General features: G+C 44.2%; 1 pseudogene; it reads right to left on the bottom strand.

Annotated features, from left to right (window-relative positions):
* Positions 1 to 22,547, bottom strand: LOC123143577 (uncharacterized; annotated as a pseudogene).
* Positions 22,548 to 27,170: the final 4,623 nt, after the last annotated feature.

Here is a 27,170-nt window from a genome sequence, read left to right as displayed (position 1 = left end):
TCAAAGTTCTGTCATGTTATTTATCTTCAAGACCTCAACATGGGATATTGCCGCGGCTGCAAGGGGAAGGTACCCGGCAGTGCCTGAGGGCTAAGGCCACTTGACTCTACAAATCAAAATTCAGTACTAACATAAACTTGCAAATCAGAATCCAGTAATTAACCTTTTTGACAAATAATAAGTCTGCAACTCCATGGCTTCATTGCAAAGTCAGTGTACATCAGGTTCGCAGATACAACAGCAGTCACCTACTCGTACGAATGAAAGAGCAACATTACAATGACTACCCTGATGACCCAAACAGAGCAAAACAGAATCCATGTTCATATCTAGCTTCACTATCTAATCCATGTAGAGGCCATTGTAATCAGGAGTGGTTCGTCGTTTTCGTGCAGTCGGCGAGCCACTGACAGCTCTCTTCCATGTAGCGGCCATTTGAAAGGGATATGTAGCACCATTGAATTGCTCACGAAATAGAAGTGGAGACATGCCCATCACCTAACTCCGAAGAATGATATAACGATCCGTAAACCATATCGCAGACAATTAATACCATGGCTGACTAAAATATCAACAAGCTTCAGTGAAAACCTTTGAATTAAAAGGAGCAAATACATTTTGCATAAGATAAGGGAACAAAGAAGAGATGATTTTAAGATCACAAAATTGTTATAACTCTGATAAGACACCATTTGAATAATATGGTGATGTGCCTACTTCTTGAAGAGAACATAAAAATTGCTTTGCTATCATTTGGTGGAACAAGAAAGCTGTACGATTTACACATACCAGACTTGAGAACAATATTTTCCTTTGTTCTTGATTATGCAACAAAACTGAAAAGCTCTTTCATTCACGAGCAACTAAACTCACATCTCAATGAATTGCATGGACATGATAAGGTGTACCTGGCTCAGCCACATCTTTCTCCTCCATGAATGATTGCTAATTTAATTTTGAGATGGGAAATTGCAGTTCTTGTAGCACTCCCAAACAGACTCCAACCTGCAGATCAAATAATACTTAGCAGTTAATATAACTAAACAGAAAAGACAAATAAAATGCAGTTGTGGGCAGTACAAAGACATACATATCTTTCATCGCTGATTGCTCTAACAAAGCAGTCAAAGCAGCCACCACAAATTTCTCAAGGTAGTAAGCACCGCCAACCTCAAGTTCATCAAGAGTTTGCACCATTTGTTTGCGGGAGCCATCCTTGAAGGAAATATGCCCTAGAGGCAATAATAAAGTTATTATTTATTTCCTTATATCATGATAAATGTTTATTATTCATGCTAGAATTGTATTAACCGGAAACATGATACATGTGTGAAAAAACAGAGTATCACTAGTATGCCTCTACTTGACTAGCTCGTTAATCAAAGATGGTTATGTTTCCTAGCCATAGACAAGGAGTTGTCATTTGATTAACGGGATCACATCATTAGGAGAATGATGTGATTGACTTGACCATTCCGTTAGCTTAGCACTTGATCGTTTAGTATGTTGCTATTGCTTTCTTCATGACTTATACATGTTCCTATGACTATGAGATTATGCAACTCCCGTTTACCGGAGGAACACTTTGTGTGCTACCAAACGTCACAACGTAACTGGGTGATTATAAAAGTGCTCTACAGGTGTCTCCGAAGGTACTTGTTGGGTTGGCGTATTTCAAGATTAGGATTTGTCACTCCGATTGTCGGAGAGGTATCTCTGGGCCCACTCGGTAATGCACATCACTTAAGCCTTGCAAGCATTGCAACTAATGAGTTAGTTGCGGGATGATGTATTACGGAACGAGTAAAGAGACTTGCCGGTAACGAGATTGAACTAGGTATTGAGATACCGACGATCGAATCTCGAGCAAGTAACATACCGATGACAAAGGGAACAACGTATGTTGTTATGTGGTTTGACCGATAAAGATCTTCATAGAATATGTGGGAGCCAATATGAGCATCCAGGTTCCGCTATTGGTTATTGACCGGAGACGTGTCTCGGTCATGTCGACATAGTTCTCGAACCCGTAGGGTCCGCACGCTTAAAGTTCGATGACGGTTATATTATGAGTTTATGTGTTTTGATGTACCGAAGGTAGTTCGGAGTCCCGGATGTGATCACGGACATGACGAGGAGTCTCGAAATGGTCGAGACATGAAGATTGATATATTGGACGACTATATTCGGACACCGGAATGGTTCCGGGGGTTATCGGATATATACCAGAGTACCGGGGGTTACCGGAACCCCCCGGAGGTTATTGGGCCTCATGGGCCCAAGTGGTGGAAGAGTAGAGGCGGCCAAGGGGCAGCCGCGCGCCCCTCCCCCCAAGTCCGAATTGGACAAGGAGGGGGGGGGCCCTTTCCTTTCCCCCTCTCTCTCCTTCCCTCTCCTCTCCTACTCCAACATGGAAGTGGGGAGTCCTACTCCCGGTGGGAGTAGGATTCCTCATGGGGCGCGGCAAGGGTGGCCGGCCCCTCCCCCTGCTCCACTCCTTTATATACGGGGAGGGAGGCACCCCTAGAAACACAACAATTGATCCCTTGGATCTCTTAGCCGTGTGCGGTGCCCCCTCCACCATAATCCACCTCGGTCATATCGTAGCGGTGCTTATGCGAAGCCCTGCGTCGGTAGAACATCATTATCGTCACCACGCCGTCGTGCTGACGGAACTCTCCCTCAAAGCTCGGCTGGATCGGAGTTTGAGGGACGTCATCGAGTTGAACGTGTGCTGAACTCGGAGGTGCCGTGTGTTCGGTACTTGATCGGTCGGATCGTGAAGACGTACGACTACATCAACCGCGTTGTGCTAATGCTTCCGCTTTCGGTCTACGAGGGTACGTGGACACACTCTCCCCTCTCGTTGCTATGCATCACCATGATCTTGCGTGTGCGTAGGAAAATTTTGAAATTACTACGTTCCACAACAGTGGCATTCGAGCCAGGTTTTATGCGTTGATGTTATATGCACGAGTAGAACACAAGTGAGTTGTGGGCGATACAAGTCATACTTCTTACCAACATGTCATACTTTGGTTTGGCGGTATTGTTGGATGAAGCGGCCCGGACCGACATTACGCGTACGCTTACGCGAGACTGGTTCTACCGACATGCTTTGCACACAGGTGGCTGACGGGTGTCAGTTTCTCCAACTTTAGTTGAACCGAGTGTGGCTATGCCCGGTCCTTGAGAAGGTTAAAACAACACTAACTTGACGAACTATCGTTGTGGTTTTGATGCGTAGGTAAGAACGGTTCTTGCTCAGCCCGTAGCAGCCACGTAAAACTTGCAACAACAAAGTAGAGGACGTCTAACTTGTTTTTGCAGGGCATGTTGTGATGTGATATGGTCAAGGCATGATGCTATATTTTATTGTATGAGATGATCATGTTTTGTAACCGAGTTATCGGCAACTGGCAGGAGCCATATGGTTGTCGCTTTATTGTATGCAATGCAATCACCCTGTAATTGCTTTACTTTATCACTAAGCGGTAGCGATAGTCGTAGAAGCAATAGTTGGCGAGACGACAACGATGCTACGATGGAGATCAAGGTGTCGCGCCGGTGACGATGGTGATCATGATGGTGCTTCGGAGATGGAGATCACAAGCACAAGATGATGATGGCCATATCATATCACTTATATTGATTGCATGTGACGTTTATCTTTTATGCATCTTATCTTGCTTTGATTGACGGTAGCATTATAAGATGATCTCTCACTAAATTTCAAGATAAAAGTGTTCTCCTTGAGTATGCACCGTTGCCAAAGTTCGTCGTGCCCAGACACCACGTGATGATCGGGTGTGATAAGCTCTACGTCCATCTACAACGGGTGCAAGCCAGTTTTGCACACGCAGAATACTCAGGTTAAACTTGACGAGCCTAGCATATGCAGATATGGCCTCAGAACACTGAGACCGAAAGGTCGAGCGTGAATCATATAGTAGATATGATCAACATAGTGATGTTCACCATTGAAAACTACTCCATTTCACGTGATGATCGGTTATGGTTTAGTTGATTTGGATCACGTAATCACTTAGATGATTAGAGGGATGTCTATCTAAGTGGGAGTTCTTAAGTAATATGATTAATTGAACTTAAATTTATCATGAACTTAGTACCTGATAGTATTTTGCATGTGTATGTTTGTTGTAGATAGATGGCTCGTGCTGTTGTTCCGTTGAATTTTTAATGCGTTCCTTGAGAAAGCAAAGTTGAAAGATGATGGTAGCAATTACACGGACTGGGTCCCTAACTTGAGGATTATCCTCACTACTGCACAGAAGAATTAGGTCCTGGAAGCACCGCTAGGTGCCAAACCTGCTACAGGAGCAACACCAGATGTTATGAACGTCTGGCAGAGCAAAGCTGATGACTACTCGATAGTTCAGTGTAACATGCTTTACGGCTTTGAACCGGGACTTCAACGACATTTTGAACGTCATGGAGCATATGAGATGTTCCAGGAGTTGAAGTTAATATTTCAAGCAAATGCCCGGATTGAGAGATATGAAGTCTCCAATAATTTCTACAGCTGCAAGATGGAGGAGAATAGTTCTGTCAGTGAGCATATACTCAGAATGTCTGGGTATAACAATCACTTGATTCAACTGGGAGTTAAACTTCCGGATGATAGCGTCATTGACAGAATTCTTCAATCACTGCCACCAAGCTACAAGAGCTTCGTGATGAACTATAACATGCAAGGGATGGATAAGACGATTCCCGAGCTCTTTGCAATGCTAAAGGCTGCGGAGGTAGAAATCAAGAAAGAGCATCAAGTGTTGATGGTCAATAAGACCACCAGTTTCAAGAAAAAGGGCAAAGGGAAGAAGAAGGGGAACTTCAAGAAGAACAGCAAACAAGTTGCTGCTCAGGAGAAGAAACCCAAGTCTGGACCTAAGCCTGAGACTGAGTGCTTCTACTGCAAGCAGACTGGTCACTGGAAGCGGAACTGCCCCAAGTATTTGGCGGATAAGAAGGATGGCAAGGTGAACAAAGGTATATGTGATATACATGTTATTGATGTGTACCTTACCAGAGCTCGCAGCAGCACCTGGGTATTTGATACTGGTTCTGTTGCTAATATTTGCAACTCGAAACAGGGACTACGGATTAAGCGGAACACTGGCTAAGGACGAGGTGACGATGCGCGTGGGAAACGGTTCCAAAGTTGATGTGATCGCCGTCGGCACGCTACCTCTACATCTACCTTCGGGATTAGTATTAGACCTAAATAATTGTTATTTGGTACCAGCGTTGAGCATGAACATTATATCTGGATCTTGTTTGATGCGAGACGGTTATTCATTTAAATCAGAGAATAATGGTTGTTCTATTTATATGAGTAATATCTTTTATGGTCATGCACCCTTGAAGAGTGGTCTATTTTTGATGAATCTCGATAGTAGTGATACACATATTCATAATGTTGAAGCCAAAAGATGTAGAGTTGATAATGATAGTGCAACTTATTTGTGGCACTGCCGTTTGGGTCATATTGGTGTAAAGCGCATGAAGAAACTCCATACTGATGGACTTTTGGAATCACTTGATTATGAATCACTTGGTACTTGCGAACCATGCCTCATGGGCAAGATGACTAAAACGCCATTCTCCGGAACTATGGAGCGAGCAACTGATTTATTGGAGATCATACATACTGATGTATGTGGTCCAATGAATGTTGAGGCTCGCGGCGGGTATCGTTATTTTCTCACCTTCACAGATGATTTAAGCAGATATGGGTATATCTAGTTAATGAAACATAAGTCTGAAACATTTGAAAAGTTCAAAGAATCTCAGAGTGAAGTTGAAAATCATCGTAACAAGAAAATAAAGTTTCTACGATCTGATCGTGGAGGAGAATATTTGAGTTACGAGTTTGGTCTACATTTGAAACAATGCGGAATAGTTTCGCAACTCACGCCACCCGGAACACCACAGCGTAATGGTGTGTCCGAACGTCGTAATCGTACTTTACTAGATATGGTGCGATCTATGATGTCTCTTACTGATTTGCCGCTATCATTTTGGGGTTATGCTTTAGAGACGGCCGCATTCACGTTAAATAGGGCACCATCAAAATCCGTTGAGACAACGCCTTATGAACTGTGGTTTGGCAAGAAACCAAAGTTGTCGTTTCTTAAAGTTTGGGGCTGCGATGCTTATGTGAAAAAGCTTCAACCTGATAAGCTCGAACCCAAGTCAGAGAAATGTGTCTTCATATGATACCCAAAGGAAACTGTTGGGTACACCTTCTATCACAGATCCGAAGGCAAGACATTCGTTGCCAAGAATGGATCCTTTCTGGAGAAGGAGTTTCTCTCGAAAGAAGTGAGTGGGAGGAAAGTAGAACTTGATGAGGTAATTGTACTTGCTCCCTTATTGGAAAGTAGTTCATCACAGAAACCGGTTCCTGTGACGTCTATACCAATTAATGAGGAAGCTAATGATGTGATCATGAAACTTCAGATCAAGTTGTTACTGAACCTCGTAGGTCAACCAGAGTAAGATCCGCACCAGAGTGGTATGGTAATCCTGTTCTGGAGGTTATGTTACTGGACCATGACGAACCTACGAACTATGAAGAAGCGATGGTGAGCCCAGATTCCGAAAAAATGGCTTGAGGCCATGAAATCTGAGATGGGATCCATGTATGAGAACAAAGTGTGGACTTTGGTTGACTTGCCCGATGATCGGCAGGCCATCGAGAATAAATGGATCTTCAAGAAGAAGACTGACGCTGACGGTAATGTTACTGTCTATAAAGCTCGACTTGTTGCAAAAGGTTTTCGACAAGTTCGAGTGGTTGACTACGATGAGACTTTCTCACCCGTAGCGATGCTTAAGTCTGTCTGAATCATGTTAGCAATTGCCGCATTTTATGATTATGAAATTTGGCAAATGGATGTCAAAACTGCATTCCTGGACGGATTTCTGGAAGAAGAGTTGTATATGATGCAACCGGAAGGTTTTGTCGATCCAAAGGGAGCTAACAAAGTGTGCAAACTCCAGCGATCCATTTATGGACTGGTGCAAGCCTCTCGGAGTTGGAATAAATGTTTTGATAGTGTGATCAAAGCATATGGTTTTATACAGACTTTTGGAGAAGCCTGTATTTACAAGAAAGTGAGTGGGAGCTCTGTAGCATTTCTGATATTATATGTGGATGACATATTATTGATCGGAAATGATATAATTCTGGATAGCATAAGGATTTGAATAAGAGTTTTTCAATGAAGGACCCGGTGAAGCTGCTTATATATTGGGCATCAAGATCTATAGAGATAGATCAAGACGCTTAATAGGACTTTCACAAAGCACATACCTTGACAAAGTTTTGAAGAAGTTCAAAATGGATCAAGCAAAGAAAGGGTTCTTGCCTGTGTTACAAGGTGTGAAGTTGAGTAAGACTCAATGCCCGACCACTGCAGAAGATAGAGAGAAAATGAAAGATGTTCCCTATGCTTCAGCCATAGGCTCTATCATGTATGCAATGCTGTGTACCAGACCTGATGTGTGCCTTGCTATTAGTTTAGCAGGGAGGTACCAAAGTAATCCAGGAGTGGATCACTGGACAGCGGTCAAGAACATCCTGAAATACTTGAGAAGGACTAAGGATATGTTTCTCGTTTATGGAGGTGACAAAGAGCTCATCGTAAATGGTTACGTCGATGCAAGCTTTGACACTCATCCGGACGATTCTAAATCGCAAACCAGATACGTGTTTATATTAAACGGTGGAGCTGTCAGTTGGTGCAGTTCTAAACAAAGCGTTGTAGCGGGATCTACATGTGAAGCGGAGTACATAGCTGCTTCGGAAGCAGCAAATGAAGGAGTCTGGATGAAGGAGTTCATATCCGATCTAGGTGTCATACCTAGTGCATCGGGTCCAATGAAAATCTTTTGTGACAATACTGGTGCAATTGCTTTGGCAAAGGAATCCAGATTTCACAAGAGAACCAATCACATCAAGAGACGCTTCAACTCCATCCGGGATCAAGTCCAGGTGGGAGACATAGAGATTTGCAAGATACATACGAATCTGAATGTTGCAGACCCGTTGACTAAGCCTCTTCCACGAGCAAAACATGATCAGCACCAAGACTCCATGGGTGTTAGAATCATTACTATTTAATCTAGATTATTGACTCTAGTGCAAGTGGGAGACTGAAGGAAATATGCCCTAGAGGCAATAATAAACGATTCATGCTATAACTGTATTAACCGGAAACATGATACATGTGTGAATACATAGACAAACAGAGTATCACTAGTATGCCTCTACTTGACTAGCTCGTTAATCAAAGATGGTTATGTTTCCTAGCCATAGACAAAGAGTTGTCATTTGATTAATGGGATCACATCATTAGGAGAATGATGTGATTGACTTGACCCATTCCGTTAGCTTAGCACTTGATCGTTTAGTATGTTGCTATTGCTTTCTTCATGACTTATACATGTTCCTATGACTATGAGATTATGCAACTCCCGTTTACCGGAGGAACACTTTGTGTGCTACCAAACGTCACAACGTAACTGGGTGATTTATGAAGTGTCTCGAGTTTGTTGTTAGCAGTATTTGAGATAGGATTGTCTCTCCATGTCGGAGAGGTACTTGGCCACTCGGTAATCAATCACTTAAGCTTGCAAGCATTGAAACTAATGAGTTAGTTGCGGATGATGATTCAGAACGGTAAAGAGACTTGCCGATACGTGAATAGGTATTGAGATACCGAGATGAATCTGGGAGTAACATACGATGAAAGGAAAACAGTAGCGGTCAACCGCATAACAACATATTTTTCCCTTGTCATCGTATGTACTTGCAGAGATCGATCGTCGTTATCTCAATACAGTTCAACTCGTTACGGCACTCTTACTGGTCCGTAATACAGTCATCCGCACTAACTCATTAGTTCATGCTTCAGCTTATAGTGAGTGCATTAGAAGGCCCAGAGATACTCTCGACAATCGAGTGACAATCTATCTCATACGCAACCAAAATATCGGAGACACTCTGTAACACTTTATAACACCATTTTGGATGTTGGTAGCACACAAAGTGTTCCTCGGTAAACGGGAGTGCATAATCTCATAGTCATAGGAACATTATAAGTCATGAAGGCATAAACATACTAATGATCGAGTGCTAACAAGGAGGTCAGTCTAGTCACATATTCTCCTAAGATGTATCCGTAGTCATGACAACTCAGTCTACGCTAGGACATACATTTTGATCAACCAGTCAGTAGAGGCTACATACACTCTTTTTCTTAGCACGCAGTATTAGTTCCGTTAATACAATTAAGAAATAATAAACATTTATCATGATATAAGGAAATAAATAATAACTTTATTATTGCCTCTAGGGCATATTTCTTCAGTCTCCACTTGCACTAGAGTCAATAATCTAGATCACATCGCCATGTGATTTAACATCAATAGTTCACATCACCATGTGATTAACACCCATGGTTCACATCGTCATGTGACCAACACCCAAAGGGTTTACTAGAGTCAATAATCTAGTTCACATCGCTATGTGATTAACACCCAAAGAGTACTAAGGTGTGATCATGTTTTGCTTGTGAGATAATTTTAGTCAACGGGTCTGTCACATTCAGATCCGTAAGTATTTTGCAAATTTCTATGTCTACAATGCTCTGCACGGAACTACTCTAGCTAATTGCTCCCACTTTCAATATGTATCCAGATTGAAACTTAGAGTCATCTGGATCAGTGTCAAAATTTGCATCGACGTAACCCTTTACGACGAACTCTTTTTGTCACCTCCATAATCGAGAAACATATCCTTATTCCACTAAGGATAATTTGACCGATGTCCAGTGATCTACTCCTAGATCACTATTGTACTCCCTTGCCAAAATCAGTGTAGGGTATACAATAGATCTGGTACACAGCATGGCATACTTTATAGAACCTATGGCCAAGGCATAGGGAATGACTTTCATTCTCTTTCTATCTTCTGCCGTGGTCGGGCTTTGAGTCTTACTCAATTTCACACCTTGTAACACAGGTAAGAACTCTTTCTTTGACTGTTCCATTTTGAACTACTTCAAAATCTTGTCAAGGTATGTACTCATTGAAAAACTTATCAAGCGTCTTGATCTGTCTCTATAGATCTTGATGCTCAATATGTAAGCAGCTTCACCGAGGTCTTTCTTTAAAAAAAACTCCTTTCAAACACTCCTTTATGCTTTGCAGAATAATGCTACATTATTTCCGATCAACAATATGTCATTCACATATACTTATCAGAAATGCTGTAGTGCTCCCACTCACTTTCTTGTAAATACAGGCTTCACCGCAAGTCTGTATAAAACTATATCCTTTGATCAACTTATCAAAGCGTATATTCCAACTCCGAGATGCTTGCACCAGTCCATAGATGGATCGCTGGAGCTTGCATATTTTGTTAGCACCTTTTGGATTGACAAAAACATTCTGGTTGCATCATATACAACTCTTCTTTAATAAATCCATTAAGGAATGCAGTTTTGTTTATCCATTTGCCAGATTTCATAAAATGCGGCAATTGCTAACATGATTCGGACAGATTTAAGCATCGCTGCGAGTGAGAAAATCTCATCGTAGTCAACACCTTGAACTTTGTCAAAAACCTTTTTTCGACAAGTCTAGCTTTGTAGATAGTAACACTACTATCAGCGTCCGTCTTCCTCTTGAAGATCCATTTATTTTCTATGGCTTGCCGATCATCGGGCAAGTCAACCAAAGTCCACACTTTGTTCTCATACATGGATCCCATCTCAGATTTCATGGCCTCAAGCCATTTTGCGGAATCTGGGCTCACCATCGCTTCCTCATAGTTCATAGGTTCGTCATGGTCAAGTAACATGACCTCCAGAACAGGATTACCGTACCACTCTGGTGCAGATCTCACTCTGGTTGACCTACGAGGTTCGGTAGTAACTTGATCCGAAGCTTCATGATCATCATCATTAACTTCCTCACTAATTGGTGTAAGCATCACTGGAACTGATTTCAGTGATGAACTACTTTCCAATTCGGGAGAAGGTACAGTTACCTCATCAAGTTCTACTTTCCTCCCACTCACTTCTTTTGAGAGAAACTCCTTCTCTAGAAAGGATCCATTCTTAGCAACGAATATCTTGCCTTCGGATCTGTGATAGAAGGTGTACCCAACAGTAACTTTTGGGTATCCTATGAAGACGCACTTTTCCGATTTGGGTTTGAGCTTATCAGGATGAAACTTTTCACATAAGCATCGCAACCCCAAACTTTAAGAAACGACAACTTTGGTTTCTTGCCAAACCAAAGTTCATACGGTGTCGTCTCAAACGGATTTAGATGGTGCCCCCTTTTTTTACGTGAATGCTGTTAATGCAACCCCAAAACTGTAGTGGTAAATCGGTAAGAAACATCATAGATTGCACTATATCCAATAAAGTACGGTTATGACGTTCGGACACACCATTAAGCTGTGGTGTTCCAGGTGGCACGAATTTGTGAAACTATTCCACATTGTTTTAATTGAAGACCAAACTCGTAACTCAAATATTTGTCTCCGCGATCAGATCGTAGAAACCTTATTTTCTTGTCACGATGATTTTCCACTTCACTCTGAAATTCTTTGAACTTTTCAAATGTTTCAGACTTATGTTTCATCAAGTAGATATACCCATATCTGCTCAAATCATCTGTGAAGGTCAGAAAATAACGATACCCGCCGCGAGCCTCAACACTCATCGGATCGCATACATCAGTATGTATTATTTCCGAATAAGTCAGTTGCTCGCTCCATTGTTCCGGAGAACGGAGTCTTAGTCATCTTGCCCATAAGGCATGGTTCGCAAGCATCAAGTGATTCCAAAAGCCCAACAGCATGGAGTTTCTTCATGCGCTTTACACCAATATGACCTAAACGGCAGTGCCACAAATAAGTTGCACTATCATTATTAACTTTGCATCTTTTGGCTTCAATATTATGAATATGTGTATCACTATGATCGAGATCCAACGAACCATTTTCATTGGGTGTGTAACCATATAAGGTTTTATTCATGTAAACAGAACAACAATTATTCTCTAACTTAAATGAATAACTGTATTGCAATAAACATGATCAAATCATATTCATGCTCAATGCAAACACAAAATAACACTTATTTAGGTTCAACACTAATCCCGAAAGTATAGGGAGTGTGCGGTGATGATCATATCAATCTTGGAACCACTTCCAATACACATCGTCACTTCATCCTTAACTAGTTTCTGTTCATTATAAAACTCCCGTTTCGAGTTACTACTCTTTAGCAACTGAACCAGTATCAAATACCGAGGGGTTGCTACGAACAGTAGTAAAATACACATCAATAATCTGTATATCAAATATACCTTTGTTCACTTTTGCCATCCTTCTTATCCACCAAATACTTGGGGCAGTTCCGCTTCCAGTGACCAGTCTCTTTGCAGTAGAAGCACTTAGTCTCAGGCTTAGGTCCAGACTTGGGCTTCTTCACTTGAGCAGCAACTTGCTTGCCGTTCTTCTTGAAGTTCCCCTTCTATCCCTTTGCCCTTTTCTTGAAACTAGTGGTCTTGTTAACCATCAACACATGATGCTCTTTCTTGATTTCTACCTTCGTCGATTTCAGCATTGCGAAGAGCTTGGGAATTACTTTCGTCATCCCTTGCATACTATAGTTCATCACGAAGTTCTACTAACTTGGTGATGGTGACTAGAGAATTCTGTCAATCACTATTTTATCTGGAAGATTAACTCCCACTTGATTCAAGCGATTGTAGTACCCAGACAATCTGAGCACATGCTCACTGCTTGAGCTATTCTCCTCCATCTTTTAGCTATAGAACTTGTTGGAGACTTCATATCTCTCAACTCGGGTATTTGCTTGAAATATTAACTTCAACTCCTGGAACATCTCATATGGTCCATGACGTTCAAAACGTCTTTGAAGTCCCGATTCTAAGCCGTTAAGCATGGTGCACTAAACTATCAAGTAGTCATCATATTGAGCTAGCCAAACGTTCATAACGTCTGCATCTGCTCCTGCAATAGGTCTGTCACCTAGCGGTGCATCAAGGACATAATTCTTCTGTGCAGCAATGAGGATAATCCTCAGATCACGGATCCAATCCGCATCTTTGCTACTAACATCTTTCAACATAATTTTTCTCTAGGAACATATCAAAAATAAACACAGGGAAGCAACAACGTGAGCTATTGATCTACAACATAATTTGCAAAATACTATCAGGACTAAGTTCATGATAAATTTAAGTTCAATTAATCATATTATTTAAGAACTCCCACTTAGATAGACATCCCTCTAATCCTCTAAGTGATCACGTGATCCATATCAACTAAACCATGTCCGATCATCACGTGAGATGGAGTAGTTTCAACGGTGAACATCACTATGTTGATCATATCCACTATATGATTCACGCTCGACCTTTCGGTCTCTGTGTTCCGAGGGCATATCTATTATATGCTAGGCTCGTCAAGCTTAACCTGAGTATTCCGCGTGTGCAACTGTTTTGCACCCGTTGTATTTGAACGTAGAGCCTATCACACCCGATCATCACGTGGTGTCTCAGCACGAAGAACTTTCGCAACGGTGCATACTCAGGGAGAACACTTATACTTTGATAATTTAGTGAGGGATCATCTTATAATGCTACCGTCAATCAAAGCAAGATAAGATGCATAAAAGATAAACATCACATGCAATCAATATAAGTGATATGATATGGCCATCATCATCTTGTGCTTGTGATCTCCATCTCCGAAGCACCGTCATGATCACCATCGTCACCGGCGCGACACCTTGATCTCCATCGTAGCATCGTTGTCGTCTCGCCAATCTTATGCTTCTACGACTATCGCTACCGCTTAGTGATAAAGTAAAGCATTACAGGGCGATTGCATTGCATACAATAAAGCGACAACCATATGGCTCCTGCCAGTTGCCGATAACTCGGTTACAAAACATGATCATCTCATACAATAAAATTGAGCATCATGTCTTGACCATATCACATCACAACATGCCCTGCAAAAACAAGTTAGACGTCCTCTACTTTGTTGTTGCAAGTTTTACGTGGCTGCTACGGGCTTAGCAAGAACCGTTCTCACCTACGCATCAAAACCACAACGATAGTTTGTCAAGTTGGTGCTGCTTTAACCTTCGCAAGGACCGGGCGTAGCCACACTCGGTTCAACTAAAGTTGGAGAAACTGACACCCGCCAGCCACCTCTGTGCAAAGCACGTCGGAAGAACCAGTCTCGCGTAAGCGTACGCGTAATGTCGGTCCGGGCCGCTTCATCCAACAATACCGCCGAACCAAAGTATGACATGCTGGTAAGCAGTATGACTTATATCGCCCCAACTCACTTGTGTTCTACTCGTGCATATAACATCAACGCATAAAACCAGGCTCGGATGCCACTGTTGGGGAACGTAGTAATTTCAAAAAATTTCCTACGTACACGCAAGATCATGGTGATGCATAGCAACGAGAGGGGAGAGTGTTGTCCAGGTACCCTCGTAGACCGAAAGCGGAAGCATTAGCACAACGCGGTTGATGTAGTCGTACGTCTTCACGATCCGACCGATCAAGTACCGAACGCACAACACCTCCGAGTTCAGCACACGTTCAGCCCGATGACGTCCCTCGAACTCCGATCCAGCCGAGTGTTGAGGGAGAGTTTCGTCAGCACGACGGCGTGGTGACGATGATGATGTTCTACCGATGCAGGGCTGCGCCTAAGCACCGCTACAGTATTATCGAGGTGGACTATGGTGAAGGGGGGCACCGCACACGGCTAAAAGATCAAACGATCAGTTGTTGTCTCTCTGGGGTGCCCCCTGCCCTCGTATATAAAGGAGCAAGGGGGAGGCGGCCGGCCAAGGAGGACGGCGCGCCAAGGGGGGAGTCCTACTCCCACCGGGAGTAGGACTCCTCCTTTCCTTGTTGGAGTAGGAGAGAAGGAAAGAGGGGGAGAGGGAGAAGGAAAAGGGGGCTGCACCCCTTGTCCAATTCGGACCAGAGGGGGGGGGGGTGCGCGCCTCCTTCCTTTTGGCCTCTCTCCTCTATTCCCGTATGGCCCAATAAGGCCCAATACTTCTCCCCGGCGAATTCCCGTAACTCTCCGGTACTCCGATAAATACCCGAATCACTCGGAACCTTTCCGAAGTCCGAATATAGTCGTCCAATATATCGATCTTTACGTCTCGGCCATTTCGAGACTCCTCGTCATGTCCCCGATCTCATCCGGGACTCCGAACTACCTTCGGTACATCAAAACACATAAACTCATAATATAACCGTCATCGAACTTTAAGCGTGCGGACCCTACGGGTTCGAGAACTATGTAGACATGACCGAGACACGTCTCCGGTCAATAACCAATAGCGGAACCTGGATGCTCATATTGGCTCCCACATATTCTACGAAGATCTTTATCGGTCAGACCGCATAACAACATATGTTGTTCCCTTTGTCATCGGTATGTTACTTGCCCGAGATTCGATCGTCGGTATCTCAATACCTAGTTCAATCTCGTTACCGGCAAGTCCCTTTACTCGTTCCGTAATACATCATCCCGCAACTAACTCATTAGTTACAATGCTTGCAAGGCTTATAGTGATGTGCATTACCGAGAGGGCCCAGAGATACCTCTCCGACAATCGGAGTGACAAATCCTAATCTCGAAATACGCCAACCCAACAAGTACCTTCGGAGACACCTGTAGAGCACCTTTATAATCACCCAGTTACGTTGTGACGTTTGGTAGCACACAAAGTGTTCCTCCGGTAAACGGGAGTTGCATAATCTCATAGTCATAGGAACATGTATAAGTCATGAAGAAAGCAATAGCAACATACTAAACGATCGAGTGCTAAGCTAACGGAATGGGTCAAGTCAATCACATCATTCTCCTAATGATGTGATCCCGTTAATCAAATGACAACTCATGTCTATGGCTAGGAAACATAACCATCTTTGATCAACGAGCTAGTCAAGTAGAGGCATACTAGTGACACTCTGTTTGTCTATGTATTCACGCAAGTATTATGTTTCCGGTTAATACAATTCTAGCATGAATAATAAACATTTATCATGATATAAGGAAATAAATAATAACTTTATTATTGCCTCTAGGGCATATTTCCTTCAGTCTCCCACTTGCACTAGAGTCAATAATCTAGATCACATCGCCATGTGATTTAACATCAATAGTTCACATCACCATGTGATTAACACCCATAGTTCACATCGTCATGTGACCAACACCCAAAGGGTTTACTAGAGTCAATAATCTAGTTCACATCGCTATGTGATTAACACCCAAAGAGTACTAAGGTGTGATCATGTTTTGCTTGTGAGATAATTTTAGTCAACGGGTCTGTCACATTCAGATCCGTAAGTATTTTGCAAATTTCTATGTCTACAATGCTCTGCACGGAGCTACTCTAGCTAATTGCTCCCACTTTCAATATGTATCCAGATTGAGACTTAGAGTCATCTGGATCAGTGTCAAAATTTGCATCGACGTAACCCTTTACGACGAACTCTTTTTGTCACCTCCATAATCGAGAAACATATCCTTATTCCACTAAGGATAATTTTGACCGATGTCCAGTGATCTACTCCTAGATCACTATTGTACTCCCTTGCCAAAATCAGTGTAGGGTATACAATAGATCTGGTACACAGCATGGCATACTTTATAGAACCTATGGCCAAGGCATAGGGAATGACTTTCATTCTTTTTCTATCTTCTGCCGTTGTCGGGCTTTGAGTCTTACTCAATTTCACACCTTGTAACACAGGCAAGAACTCTTTCTTTGACTGTTCCATTTTGAACCACTTCAAAATCTTGTCAAGGTATGTACTCATTGAAAAACTTATCAAGCTTCTTGATCTGTCTCTATAGATCTTGATGCTCAATATGTAAGCAGCTTCACCGAGGTCTTTCTTTAAAAAAAACTCCTTTCAAACTCTCCTTTATGCTTTGCAGAATAATGCTACATTATTTCCGATCAACAATATGTCATTCACATATACTTATCAGAAATGCTGTAGTGCTCCCACTCACTTTCTTGTAAATACAGGCTTCACCGCAAGTCTGTATAAAACTATATCCTTTGATCAACTTATCAAAGCGTATATTCCAACTCCGAGATGCTTGCACCAGTCCATAGATGGATGCGCGCCCCTCCCCCCAAGTCCGAATTGGACAAGGAGGGGGGGTGGCGTCCCCCCTTTCCTTTCCCCCTCTCTCTCCTTCCCTCTCCTCTCCTAATCCAACATGGAAGGGGGGAGTCCTACTCCCGGTGGGAGTAGGATTCCTCATGGGGCGCGCCAAGGGTGGCCAAACCCCTCCCCCTCCTCCACTCCTTTATATACGGGGAGGGAGGCACCCCCTAGAGACACAAGAATTGATCCCTTGGATCTCATAGCCGTGTGCGGTGCCCCCCTCCACCATAATCCACCTCGGTCATATCGTAGCGGTCCTTAGGCGAAGCCCTGCGTCGGTAGAACATCATCATCATCACCACGCCGTCGTGCTGACAGAACTCTCCCTCAAAGCTCGGCTGGATCGGAGTTCGAGGGACGTCATCGAGTTGAACGTGTGCTGAACTCGGAGGTACCGTGCGTTCGGTACTTGATCGGTCGGATCGTGAAGACGTACGACTACATCAACCGCGTTGTGCTAACGCTTCCGCTTTCGGTCTACGAGGGTACGTGGACACACTCTCCCCTCTCGTTGCTATGCATCACCATGATCTTGCGTGTGCGTAGGAAATTTTTGAAATTACTACGTTCCCCAACAATCCTCACACTGATAATCGAAGGACTTCGCAGTACCATCTACTGCAAGATGCCTTAACAACTCAATCAAGAAATGCAATTCTGCTTCATAATAGTTAGCATCCTTGTCTCTGTAACGAAAGACATCAAGGATGATCTGATTAAGAACCGACTCCATGTCCTCTAACCATGCCAATCCATGTGTCTTCTTCAAGATTTTCTTAAATAAGGGACTCATATCTTTTTCATCGAACGATCTCCATGCATCAAAGATGCCTACCAGCAAGTTCAACCTAGCCCTTGAAGGCTTAAAAAAAGGATAGTGCAGTATTAGTTCCCGCAGATCCTTCGTCATGACTGGGTCTGACCACCATTTAGCATATTGTCCCATTCCACTCAAGAATATATGAAAAGGTGTTAGGTAAGGCACGTAAATTTGACGATAGATGAATTTCTTCAGCACTTTTGTTGCAATGCTATCAAAATCTTTCTCCATCGCCGTATCCATCTCAGGCGATATTCGAGGTAGTATCTCAAATAATTTGGGACTCTTTGTGATGACTACCTTGCCGTCATAGACATCCATATCTTCTATGCCAAAATCGCCTTCCCATGAGTACCCAGCTCTGTGCTTGCTAATCACATATTCAGTAAGTCCCTGGATCAAGGCGCATTTATCACGCAAAGGTATCATAATTTGCTCCCCAACATGACCATAGACATCCATATTTCTAAGCAAATCAGCGCCAAGAGACTCCTTCAACTCTTCATACCTGAAAACATATATACAACGGTATCTAATTAAACACTAGGATAAAAAAACTGATTTGTATACAACAACAACAACAACAACAACAAAGCCTTTAGACCCTGCAAAAAAAACAACAAAGCCTTTAGTCTCAAAAAAGTTGGGGTAGGCTAGAGGTGAAACCCATAATATTTCGTGACCAACTCATGATTCAGGCACATGGATAACAAGCTTCCATGCACCCCTTGAATAAATAGTAAAACAAAAGAGAAGGGGTTGAGGCCATTACTTGTTGGGCATTTCAAGAAATCTTAGGTCAAGTTGCTGCATTAAATTCCTTGTGGATTCTGTCACCACCATGTGCAAACTTGTTACAAGTTTCAGCATATAATTCCTGGCAATTTATGTTAACTTCACCCTCAGCCTGTTTTACAATGTTCAGTACAACGCTATTAAAATCTTGCACACAACTATTGCTTTATTTAATTGCATACAAGATAATTTTTTCAAAATTATACCTTTCGTCACCATTGCATACTCCCATTGCAAGGTCCTTTGATTGACTCAAGAGATGCGAGTAGAGGATGTACATCTCCCTTGATCCATAACCTCTCATAAGCATGCCCCACAATTGAAAACGGTAATATGGCGCCTTTTCTCCAGATAGAGTGAACCTATCAAAATAATATTATCTCGATTAGAACCCGTTGAGTAACATGAGGGAAAAACATAGAAAGGCGAGATAAACATACTGATCAAGAAACTCCCAAAACATAGGTAGCAGTGTGGCATTTTTCTTGTCCGCTTGCTGCTCTCTGCTTTTATCCCCGTTGTGGTTCCTCTGCTCATCCCATTGTACCAATTCATCTATGGGTGGAGGAATCAAATCCCTGACAAGATTGGGCATCATTGGCAGAAGGTTCATACCGCCAAGTCTAGGTTCCTCACTCGTGACATTAGCAGAAGAAGATTGGGCTTCATGAGTTGAACACTTCAAACAGAACATTGATGTTTATTGAAACAAAACACACATGGCAACAAGCACAGAATAACTAATAAAGTCTTAGTCTCCCACCCTCTCATATAAAAGAATGTAGGCCTCGCAACCAAGAACTTCCTGCAAACTTGCTTCTCTGATTATCTTATCGCTTGCATAAAACCAAGACTTGTCATTGCTTAGATGTTCCTGACCATTCATCTTGCTAGCCCTTACATACACAATATAATGACCTCCTTTCCGATCTCCAATGTGTTGAGCAACACCAACTAGACGGTAGGTGTTATTGTCATTCTCGTCAAATCTGAAAATTACAGGAAATAGTGATGACCAAAGCAGTCGTAGAGCTGTACAGAACTATCGCCCACTCATACATCACAAATACTGGGATGCCAAATTCGAAAATATCCACACCCAGTTCAGCCTAAATAATTGTCTGGAACTACATAAGGATGATTAGTAGCTAGGTAGTGGTTGAAGATCTTCTTTGGTTAGGGAGGGAGCTGGGAATGTATAGAGTTAGTTAATTAATGGTTCATTTTCAAAACTAGGAAGAGAAAGTATGCATGCCTTTGTTTGTCGCCGACGAGGGACAAAATAATACTAAGTCAAAAATTATAGTTCATTTTCATGTCATGGATCCTAGCTAATCTATCTGCTCCCGCTTTTTCATGCATATGGACCTAATTAAACTAAGCTAACTTCAATTATACCAGTTTCTATTTTTTAATTTGGACAAACGATTGGTTTTTATTGATTATAGTTTTAACTTTGAGTTATATTTATTAATTAGTTGGAGTAGTTCCTAACACTGCGCTATGACTGTGGTTGATGCATGGATCTATATTCAGTCAGTCAAGGAATGTTTTTTCCTACAATAGTCGGTCAAACAATTTTTCAGATTCAGGTAAAATGATTTCTTATCCATCCGAACAAGACTATTAAAAATGGGTAGTGCCTTAATTACTGATGCAATCACATGCATGTGTTAATCTTGCATCTGAAAGGGGATCAAAACTGAAGGGGTTGATGGATGAATGAGTGGGCGCGGCAAATCAATGGGAGACCAAACCACTTCTATAACATAGAATTCAAAAGGCATTAGAAAACAGTACCTTTTGTCCATGTATGGCTGCATATCAAGAATCTCCTTGAAGCGCACATGTCCTTCCAATTTAACATACCCAACAATATTAGGAGCACTTTGTTGCCTCATCAAACTAACCACCATTACATCTGGAGCTATGGTTATAAGCAGTCTTTTCCTTGCAGCTCTGGAAACTTTTGTTGTTTCCTATTTCTGGTTATTTTGGTTATCGTCACCACCTGACTCCACGACAGGTTTTGTTTCAGATGTGTTTGTATTAGCTGTATCAGTGCAAGACCGACAGAACCAATCAGGTATCAACTCTTTCTCAGTGTACAAAGAGAAGCAATGCTCAATTGATACAAGATCATCACCACCATGCACCTCAGCATCAGCTTTATTGCTGCTTCTGGAAGCTACAGCATGGTGCTTCCTATGTGGAATTGGCAGTCGGAATAGAAGGGTCCTTTCACGTTTATCGGAACCGTGTACATATTCTGTGCTGGATATAGCACTAGACTCCTCGCCCGCAAAGATAGAATTAACAATTGTGACCTTCTTTGAAGCATCCATTGAAGGTTGACGTGCTTCATCTTCGTGCTTCATCTTCCTCTTCATCTAAACCATGAAGAAAATGTTGGATGAGTTCTTCGGCATCCTCCATTCTGCCGGTATTGAATTGGGGCCACCTTGAGCAGACATATGTAAACAGTTTTCTTTGGTCAAGGAAGTCTTTTGCATTGCTTGAAGCACTTGTGTCGACAAAGAGCTCCTTGAAAAGTGCAGCAATTGGCCCTGTGCAAACGTTTCTTCCCATCATTATGTTGCGCGGTGGGTCAAGGGCCAATAAGCACTGCAGCATGGCATTGAAAAAAACAGGTGTTGCCGGCATTCGGCAGCCCCCTGATGACATTACATTTGGCGACGTCCTCCTTGGCTATCTCCTCTGACTGGCATATGGAAACAGGCTCCTTGGTTATGTCCTCCGAGTGAGGGGATGATGGATTGCTGGATCCCTTGTCCTCCGCCTCCACCAGTTTCATCTGCGGTGTCACCACTTCCTTCTTGTCCAAACCATCATCATCCTCCGAGTGAGGAGATGACGAACTGCTGGATCCCTTGCCCTCCACCTCCACCGGTTCTATCTGTTGCGGTGTCACCACCTCCTTCTTGTCCAAACCATCATCATCCTTCGGATCAAGTGTCTTGGTGTTTGGCCCTAACTCAGTTGAAGCTTCTGCTGATTTCGCTATGCCTTTGTTTTGTGATGGACGATACTTAAAAACCTTGAGAGGAACCTCCTGGTTACACTCACAACACTAGAGTACATCCGTATTATCGGAGTTGGCAAACCACCGATGCTCAGGTTTCTCCTTGTGATTTGCTCTAACATGGCCCTCTGGCTCGAATCCTGCACCACCACAAAAAAATCTACCGCACTCCAAGCAAACCCAGGAAGCGCTGCTGTTTGGTTTTGCAGGCTCCTTGGCAGCAGCGCGTCTTACTGACATGTTCTTCTTCCTCTCCGTCTTCTCCTGACCACCATAGCGGGCTGACACATCCCTGACCGCATCCATAAGCACACACATCAAACAAAGCTCGCAATATTTGGTCCGCAGCCGCTTTTGATTCAACTCAAACATATGCTCACGATCGTAGTGCTGAGTGCACTTAAGCTCCTGCATTGGGTCACTAGGAAGGAACATAGAGGATACACGGTGAGCTTGGCCTGGATCGATCGGTCACTAATGGCGCCATATTGCATCCAAAAAGGAAAGGTTAATTAGGGGGAAAAGCTACCTCGGTCTGGCCAGCGATTTCTGCCGAGACAACCGGGCCTTGGACTTGGACTTGGGCCCCATGGCGCCGCCGAAGCCGGACGAGCGGGTTCGGCGACGCCGAAGGGGCAGGGCGGGTACGGCGGCACGCGGATGCAGCTTCCTGTGAACGCGAAACGAAGGGGAGGGAGGGCTTATCAGGGGCAGCGGCAAATCAGGGGCACAGGGGTCATGCAATAGAGCTACGCTACGCCCGGTCCATGTGCCGGTGCGCAGCGGAGCGCTCGATGCAATGGCACGTTTCGCGCCGGTGCGCAGTGGGCCGGGTGCATACGTTCAACAGGGTGCATCGCGCATAGGGGTCGAAGCGTACTTGTCATTTGGACTCGTCAAGCCGCCAATGCCCATGGCCTTGTAGTACTCCTTTAATTACTACTAGGAGTCTATTTTTTTTCTTTTCTTGAATGTAATGTAATGTGCTACCTCCGTACTGGTTTATTGGCTGTCTTTATAATTTGTGTCAAAGTTTGTCGAAAAATCTACCACTAATAAAATGTTGATGCATGTCAACAAAAAGTATACCGTTGGATTCGTATTTGAGCATAGTTTTCAATTATATAATTTTTTGTGACATGCATGAATATTTTGTTATTTAAATCTATGATCAAAATTTGGCACGGAATACAACGGAGACTAATAAACCAAGACGGAGATAGTAATGTTGAAGATATTCCTAGGAGTATATGACAGGTGATTTGGACTTGTGCCCATACAGCAACAACAACAACGTGCCCATACGTCCCGAGCTAGGGTTAGCACTAGAAGTAGTAGTAGTAGTAGTTGTAGTAGTAGTAGTAGTAGGATTTGTGCATGAGTAGGATCATGCGCTACCAAGCCGTGCTATTTATTGCCGGGAGGGGGGAGAAGGGACGCGGGCGCCCTCCTTAATGACGAGGTTGCCGCCGCGGGTGCACCGACGGAGCGACGTCTCCTGCGGCTCGGGTTTGATCGGGAGGAGCGGCGCCGACCTGGAGGAGCGGGCGCCCGAGGACGACGAGGACAGCGTGTCCATGCGCCTCGGCGTCCAGGAGCTTCCGCGGAAGCGAGAGAAGGTGGGCGCCAGGTACACTAGCGGCGGCTCATTGACGCCCTCGATAGGCGCGAGCACGGCGGACAGAGTCCGCCCCGGCGCGCCCTACCATTGTCGGCGACCCTCCGCGTTCTACCCCCCCGGCGCTGGGGCGCCGTAGGTGGACGCCAGCTGCTCGGCGCGGCACCGCTCGAAGTAGGCGGTCCAGAGGCGATGAGGACGACGAAGCCTAGTCGCTGACTTGGCGGGTCCACAAGGGTCGGGCGTGGGAAGTTTTGGCACCATTTTCCTTTCCCCCGGCGGCCCCAGTCGACCCCCAGCGTGTTGGGTTCGGTTTGGGTCCGCCGCCGCCAAATTCGGCCTAAACCGGTGAATTTTGGACTCCTGGAAATGCGACTGGACTTTTTTTTGGCACCGACGATAAAAAAAAGTGCCATGCGCGGGGGGGGGGGGGGGGGGGGGGGGGGGGTGGCAGTGGAGATGTTGTTACGAATCTTGAGCACCACTCCGCCGGGCCTATCCGATGAGCTACCACAAGGGTACTTGCAAGCTAGTTTTTTTTGCGGGGTACTTGCAAGCTAGCTTTTTTTTTGCGGGGTACTTGCAAGCTAGCTAGTAGTGCCTTGCTTATGGTTTAGAACGACTTTAGCAATGTCATCATATTGGCCCAATCGACCTAATTAAGAACTGCTAATATGGTGATTTTGGACCTAAGAACATCATATAAAGACGCAGGAATTAACTAATTATATTACCTTAAACATCCTATTTTGCATATTTATCAATTGAAATTACCAATGATCTGGTAAGGAAAAGAAAGGTCCCACTTATATGTAGTTTGCCATTGTGGAAAAAACAGAAATGAGCCGTTCAGGGATTTTTCGACCGGGTCCTTGTACCGAGAGATCTTTCGTCTGCGCCTCCTTGCAGCTTAAGTGGGCTATGGAAGGCTAGAATCCCATCAAAAAGAAAAATAAAATCTTTCTTTGGCAAGTGGCGAGGAATAGGATCTCAAGTGAGAAAACACAACGTGCTGGGTGATGACAAGGGCGTATGGTGTGGCGATGATGAGACATGCGATCATATCATTTTGCGATGCGTCGTCGCTAGATTCGCGTGGAGTGTGCTTCGGGCGACTACGGGTTGTACGTTGAATCCGGGATCTTCCTTGGATGTGTTCCGTTTGATCAAAGCCTCGAGTGACCAGGATCATAGGCTTTGCTTGCGTGGGGTTTGCGGCCCTTGCGTGGTCTCTTTGAAGAACCCGTAACAAAGCAATTATCGAGGGTATATTTTTTGACATCCGGCTGATGTGATGTACAAATTGGTGATCCTTTTACAGCTATGGAAGCTTCTGGTAAGCAAGTGTGGAGCAACTCGTAGCCAGGAGATCCCGCCCAAGGAGCACCGGGCGCTGCGCCGAGGAGCCCCGCCGCCGCCGTCAGCCCGGCAGGCTTTGCGCGCCGGCATCCTCTGGCGGCGGCGTAAGTGGTGGTTGGGATAGAGGAACGCGGCCCTCGGTTTTGCGGGTCGCCCCCGAGTCGCCTGGGCATGGCGACCGAGCGACAACGGGCAGATGGCCGGGCAAGCAGAGGGCAACCGCCGGGTGTCGCTGCAGCTGCACGCGAGGGCAAACGCCGGGCTACTCGTCGAGGTAGCGTGACAGCTGCAAGTTCCCCCGGAACTCGTCGAGAATGTATGTACACATGACTAGGCGTTGGGGTTGCCTTACAGGCTACTCGCCGAGAATACAGGACTAGCCTTGGGTAGGGCTAGCTAGGCTGGGTCATAGCACCATCACCAGCAACGTGACCGTAGCATCTGATGTATCGTGCATGTACCGGCTCCCAACAAAACTGCATTGGATTTCAACTGCTATAAGGCGACGTGTGTAATATTGCATGTACGAAAATAAAGAGCGCGTAGCGTACCTTCGGTTTGGCAAAAGACAACACCCGTTGACTCATGAAACAGTTTGAATTCAATTCTTGAATTTCGTCTAGTCTCCCTTGTACCTATACGTGCATGCAGTGATCGATTCAAATTTCATGCTGTAGAAGGCAGAATCTGCCATCGTTGCAATTCAATGGCTCTCCTTTCTCTCCCTGAAACAAACATCCCTCTCCCTCAAAAAAGAAAAATAAAAAAGAAACAAACACACCTCCACGCCTGTAGAATTGGCGCCAAACTCCTCATGTCTGTCTTCCTCGTTTTTCCTGATATATACATGACCATTCATTTACGGAATCAGAGATTCTAACATGATCCATAGCAAGTACTACTTCTTTTGTTCTTGACAAGATAAGCACAATGCATGGAACAACCACTTATCCGAAAGTCACCAATGGCATGGCTGCCAAGTTCCTCCTAATTCTGAAACTTTTCGAATAGAAATTATACTCCATGGACAAAGACCGAAAAAACAAGTGACCACTAAGACGACCATGACTGAAATTAAACTCAACCCACATGCATGTACCACAACTGGCTATTGACGAACCATATTGCCAAGAAGAATTAACAGATCATCAAACAACCATACATTGTAGCTTCTGTGATAGGAGAATGAAGAAAGGAGAAAGAAGTTCTAAGTAATAGCCGGCTGGACGTTTCTTGGTTTGGATCCATGAGCTGCAACTTGTGGACTTTGGCCGGGCAGGCGGGCAGGGAGGTCCACCTGTCGTGCTGACTCCGTCCTCCTGCAACCAAAAGATCATGGGGGCACCGGTTGTGTCGTCAGAGGAGACTGCGGCGACTTCGGCAGTCCGGAGTGCTCTTCCCCTCATCCAGCGGCCACCCTCCTCTTTGTTGAGGCCGCCCGAAGGAGCCTCCATCTTGTCGTCGTCGTCATGCTCTTGGAGTATGCCATCGCCCTCCTGCTAGAGGAGCTCGCTGTTGACGTATAATGTGCTGCCTAGTCTCTTCCATCAGATCGGTCTTTTGGTTGCATTGGCTAGAGCATGCACTTCTACATGGTATCAGAGCCAAGAGGTCTTGAGTTCAAGACACGGCTGGCGCAATTATATTGCAGCCCACTTTCGGTCCACGTTTAGGCCTGAGGGAGCCACACATGAGAGGGAGTGTTGACATATAATGTGCTGCCTAGTCTCTTCGATCAGATCGGTCTTTTGGTTGCATTGGCTAGAGCATGCACTTCTACACTCGCCGTGCTTCTCCCCGGATCTGGCCGCGAGCCTCTGTCCTTGACCAGCGGGAGAGGCAGCGGCACGCGAGCATGGGCTTGGACGGCAGTCTATATTTTTTTTCGGTGAGCCTTTTTTTTTGAAGAATGGAAGTATAATTAAGGGGAAGAAAGGAGAGCAGTTGGATTGCAATGGACGGCCGATCGTACATGCTACAGTACCCATACAGTAACCACTTAACTGCAGAGGAGCCAACTCTTCTGTGTTTCAAATTCTAGATTTGTCCCAAGTCAAACATTTTTATCTTTGGCCATCAATTCCTATAAATTTGTACAGTATAATGACGAGCATGATTCTAATGGTGAATCTAAAAATATAAATGTTATAATCTTGAACTATAGAGTGAATTTCAATTTTTATCCATAGTCTAACATTTGTTGTTGCCACTTTCTCTCTCACGCCGGACGAAGGTGG

This window comes from Triticum aestivum, chromosome 6D (genome assembly GCF_018294505.1).
Source record: "Triticum aestivum cultivar Chinese Spring chromosome 6D, IWGSC CS RefSeq v2.1, whole genome shotgun sequence".
NCBI classification, from domain to species: domain Eukaryota; kingdom Viridiplantae; phylum Streptophyta; class Magnoliopsida; order Poales; family Poaceae; genus Triticum; species Triticum aestivum.
Note: the sequence above shows the minus strand (reverse complement) of the source record. Positions and strands in the feature narration are given on the sequence as shown.